Source organism: Pseudonaja textilis, chromosome 1 (assembly GCF_049901715.1).
Source record: "Pseudonaja textilis isolate UNSWEBS1 chromosome 1, rPseTex1.2, whole genome shotgun sequence".
Taxonomy (NCBI): domain Eukaryota; kingdom Metazoa; phylum Chordata; class Lepidosauria; order Squamata; family Elapidae; genus Pseudonaja; species Pseudonaja textilis.
Genome location: NC_141990.1, coordinates 296,444,705 through 296,450,379, shown reverse-complemented (window position 1 = coordinate 296,450,379; position 5,675 = coordinate 296,444,705).

Here is a 5,675-nt window from a genome sequence, read left to right as displayed (position 1 = left end):
GTTTTACTACCTCTAGATGCAAATTTATAAATAAACTCCACATATAAAGATAAGGTACTTTTATAGGTAGTTCTTGACGTACAACTATTTAGCGATTGTTCAAACTTACACTGACAAAAGTGACTTGAAACCGTCCCTCACTCTTATGACTGTCACAGACTCTCCAGCATTATGTCATTGCAATCCAGGGACTTATTAACTGGCTGCCTTCACAATGGGGTCACTTATGATTGCTATTTGCAACTTTCCCAGCTGGCTTCTAGCAAGTAAGCTCAATGGGGAAGTTGATAGAGAAAGTCTTAAGTTACGGGGTCATGTGATATCTCACTTAATGACTGCACTCCTTAATGGTGAATTTTATGGTCCCAGTTATGATAATAAGTCCAGGGCTGCCTAAAGATGTATTCATCTTTAGATTCTAATTCTGAACACCTTCAGATATGTCAGATATAAATGCAGTTTCCTTCCTCTGACTGGATCCAACAACATTTTATAAGACCATGCAAAAATACGTTTCTTGAGTTTTTGTGTATATGATTAGAAAACTGTTACAGCTGTGTATTCTTTCCATTTATATGGCCCTCATATCTTCCTTTTACCAGCTGACAGCAACTTTTAAGTTCAAAGCTCTTTTTTTCCTTCCTGCACGCCGCTTATAACCATTGTTCTAGAATAGTGATACCAAAATGACTAAAAATATTTCTTTGCTTTTATACCAACTTTGAGATCTGCTGTTCTGTTTTAAAGGTGTGGACAAACAACATACTTTTGAAGAGGATAAAAACTGGAGCATTTTGTTTTTCTCCACTTGCAGATTTATCTGCCTCTTTTCATATTGTTTGGGTCAGATAGTCAACAATATAGTACCTACAACAAAGTATATCCCATAGCATCTTTTATCTGACAGAACAGACACCAGATAGCTCTCCAGAACAGGTAAGTAATTAAAGCTAGATTGTTACAAATATACAGTGTCTGTTTGTCTTCTCATGCAACAGTATTTTTAAATCTGAACTATTAGAAAATACAGAATTGGCTTCAGTTATTAGACAACTTCATGCATGTCAAGGTAAACAAGGCATTCTGGGAATCAAAGTCCACACATCCAAAACATTAGGAAAAGCTTGCAAAACATAAGGTTGTTTTTTTTCCCCAGTGCTAGTTAGGTATGCCTTTCAATTCAACTATCTCTTCCAGTTCTTTTGTTTTATTTTATATCCTGATGTAAAATGAGATCAGTTGGTTATTAGACAGATTTGGACAGCACAATGAATTATTTTTATTTTTGTTATCTCTTCCACTGCCATATCAAGTATTAAATATGATTTAAGTTGTTGTTTGCGTTACTTAATATTTTTTGAAAAATTGTTCAACAATTTTTAACAGATGGAAATCAGTCTCTTTTTAGGTGTCAATAGATACAATTCACTTGGTGCAGTCTAAAATAAGAAAAGCAATCGCTTAACTGAATTAATAATATGTACCTGAAATTGTTACATAACATTCCAGTTTAATTCTGTGACAACAAAAGAAGAAAGCCCATGCATTAGAGTTAAAGAAGGTATTCTGAATTTGTATCTTTGCTTTAATGGTTTGAAAGATAAGTTTGACCAGAAAGTCCTCTACCATTCTAGACAAATGAGTGTCCAATCTCTTCTTAAAAACTTCCAGTGTTGAAGCATCCACAACCTCTGGCAAACCAGAAGTTAATTGTTCTCATTGTCAGGAAATTTCTTCTTAGTTCTAGTTTGGATCTCTCCTTGATTAGTTTCCATCCATTGCTTCTTCTGCCCTCAGGTGCTTTGGAAAATAGGTTGACCCATTTGTCTGTATAACATCTCCTCGAATATCAAAAGAGTGCTATCATGCCACCGCTAGTCTTTCTCCATATTAGACTAGACATACTAATTCTTGCAACCATTCATTATATGTTTTAGCCTCCAGCCCCCTAATCATTTTTGTTGCTCTTCCCTGAACCCTTAACAGAGTCTAAACCTCTTTTTTTTTGTATCATGGTGGTTTAAACTGAATGCAGTATTCCAGATATAGTGTTACTAAAGCAGTGTAAAGCAGTACCAATACTTCATGTGGCCTTGATACCATCCCTCTGGTTTTCTTAGGCTGCATTTGAAAGAAAGCGGGGAAAAAAACTGAAAATTTTCAGCATTAACTAAGTAGTTTTAATCTAGTAAGTATGGACCCCTGCAGCATTTACATGATACTTTATTGAATAATGTTCTGGAGAAGAGCTATGAACAATGCATTCTACTGCATCACTATAACTTCCAAACCAGACGACCCATTCTGTTTCTGCGTTCTGAACACTACACTAGCAATGTAAAGTAATGTAATGAAAGCAATAAACTTCACGCAGACTTTTGAAGTTCAATAATGTAGATTGCAGGGGTCAGCTTTTTGTAATGTCCCCAACTGAAGATTGCTGCTATTTTAAGAAGGGCCTCATAAAATGGCCATTTTTTCTATTGGGGAGATGAGAGGAAATAAAGTTATTCAGAAGGCAAAAATAGATATGATAAGCCTTCAGAAACTTAATATACTTGGTTCCTTATTTGGCATAAAATACAAAGCATTACACTGCCACAAATTAATGCTATTACTGAAAATGCGGTTTGAGACCATGTATGAGATATGACTATTTTTTACCTACATTTCTTATCTACTCCATCAGCAAAACTCAGGGCTAACTGTAGTTTACAATCTGTGAAGATATAATCTGTGAAACTTTTGTTATTGTTGATTCTGATTTTGTAACTTCTGGGACAATGCAACCATTTTGACAAAAGATTTCAGCAAGTATATTCTTATTATTTAGTTAAATGAATGCCATGTCTTATTGCAATCATCAATACACCTACTTGAAGAAGAATTTGATGCCATTATTTTCTGCTCCTAATATGACATATGTCTGGAAGGTGTACAGTATGTGGAATAGCAAGGAATAGCTATCCATTTGTAGTGATTTTTGATGGTGAAGTCTGAAATAATACCAGTTGTAGCAATAGTGAGGGTTTTCCAAGGAACATTGCACAGATCTAAGAATATTACCATTTTCTCCAGGAGAAAACTCAATGAGGGCTTTCAACATAGATTGCTGAAAAAACAAATTTAGAGCTGCAAAGAAGTATTTAAAAGCAGTCTGAAATACCAAATTTTGTGGGCAATGCAAAAATTTTAAATTTTAATTCCTACTTCATGCTGATCCTCAGAAGCAAGCATAAAAGATGGCAGAGTAAGCAATGGATACTCATTTGAATGGTCTTTAAAGCATGAGAAAATCCTAAGTGAGACTGTTGCTCAGAAAATGGGGGCTGAAATTAGAATTAAAACTCTTGAGATTGATGTTGCTGAGAGTAGAGCTGTATCAAAAGAGAATGATTCCTGCGGATATTATGGCAGACAGAGAGAGACAATTCTTGCTCTACTTGCTTTTGACAGTCTGTCGCATAGGATGGAGGCTTTTTCACATTCTACATTTTGACAGTCCATAAAGGCTAATTAAACAAGTCTCCCAGGTCCAAATGCTACCATCCTAGGAGCACTCATTCTTCTTATCCAAATAGTTAATATCAGATATCATGGGCATGTGGCTAGTTAATGTGATATAACACATATTGTTGGAACCTACTGAACACAGATATTACCAATTAACACATGATATCAGCAATCAGCGTCCCTGCCATTTATAGAACACTTCACATCTTCACATTCCAGTTCTCATAGCTTCAAGCTTTGTAACAATCTGAAGCCTTTATAACGGAAGGATCTGTGTGTCAGATGGAAAATTAAGATGCTGGTTGGGGAGAGGGTTATAAATAACTCATAGAGACACACATTTTACTGTGAGTGTATGTGCACAAAATTAATATTTTCTTTTGTCATTTTGGGGGTGTAAATTACTTAGGCTTTTCTATCCATCTTCAAATTGCACTAGCAGATACAACAAAATAACTCATGGCATATTTTGATTTAAGTATACAGAGTTACTTTTAACAGATAAACAACAATGCAGATTTGAAATTCAGATAGTGTTGTGTATGCCATCAAATACTGTGTAGGCTGCTGCATTGGGCAGGCAATATGAAAATCTGCTGGTCACATCAGAAGCTTGTCTTCTATCTCTGCTTGCTTATGTGGCAACACTATCTGTTGATTTTCAGATCTCAGTCATGGTTGTCAATATTTCTTATTTGGGTTCTTCAGCTCTAGATCTGGCAGGCGTTCCTTGATTGGTCCTAACAGATACACCATAAATCACTATAATCTATGTTCCTATGTCTGAACTCTGAAAAATTGCAAACTGACAGTAGCTCTATCCTAATGCAAAGTTCATGAGTATTAAAATAACATCAATTATTCTTTGTCTGATAAATTCATTTCTGCTTCTTTCAAAAGTAATAAGAGTTTTTATAGAGCACATGAAATTATTCTTCTCCTTCTCCCTCCCTCTCTTTCTTTTGGCTTGTAAACCAAATGATGTTGTCAGCAGGTGGATCAAAGTGGCTTCCTTACAAGAAATAGCTTCTTCTGGACATTAGCACATCCTAATCAAACCACTTATTTATGAAACAGGCTGGATTTATTATTTAATATACAGTGTTAGCTGCATGGCATAAAGAATCCTTATACCTATGTGGTAAAGAATCTTGCTCCCCGTGAGCTACCACAGAATGATGAACAGAAATTCAGTCCTAGCATGACACTAAAGACTTAAATTGAGAGGATGACTCCTGATATTCATGGGTCTTGATGTTAGTTGCTTGGCAAGTGATGATAAGAACTTTGGAATTTTGAAGGAAATTTATATTCACGTATCTATTTCCTTCATTAGATATAATGACACAAATAGATATTTAAATATAAATTCCCTTCATGATTCCAGATATTTGCCAAATGCCAAAAATGTGCTAAAATGCTTCTTTCAGTGTGTAAGGGACAAGAAAAAAGTCAAGGTAATGATCGGTCCATTAATGGGAGAAGATCGCAAGAAGCTGAGAGGCAGCAGGGAGAAAACAGAGTTGCTTAATTCCTTCTTTGCATCTGTCTTCATGCAAAAGGAAAATGAAAAAGGCCAACCTATTAAAAGCAGCACAATGGGGACAGAATAGAAATGCAAGTCAGAATAGGTAAGAAATTGGTAAAAATAAAAAAAAAACCCTATCCACTTTAGACGAGTTCAAATCACCAAGATCAAATGGTTTACATCCCAGAGTACTGAAAGACCTGGCAGATGTGATATTTGCAGGTGAAAATCAAACTGTGGCAGTCAGCAGAATTAGCCTGCAATTAGCTTGCAATGCTGCATTCTAACCACTGCACCACCACAGATCAACAAGGAGATCACTAGAAGCCAGCATGGGTTTGATAAAAGCAGATCATGCCAGACAAACCTTATTGCCTTTTCTGAAAAAGTGAGTAAATTAATGGATCAGGGTAATACTGTGAATATACTTTACTTGGACTTCAATAAGCAATTTGACAAAGTAGAACGTAGCTTATTTCTTGGAAAGATAGAACAATGTGGGATAGATAGTACCACCACAGATGGATTTGCAGTTGGCTGACAAACTGCACTTAGCTTGTCCTTAATAGGACTACATCTACATGGAGGGAAGCATGCAGTGGGTTATCTCAAGATTCTGTCTTGGGCCCAGGAC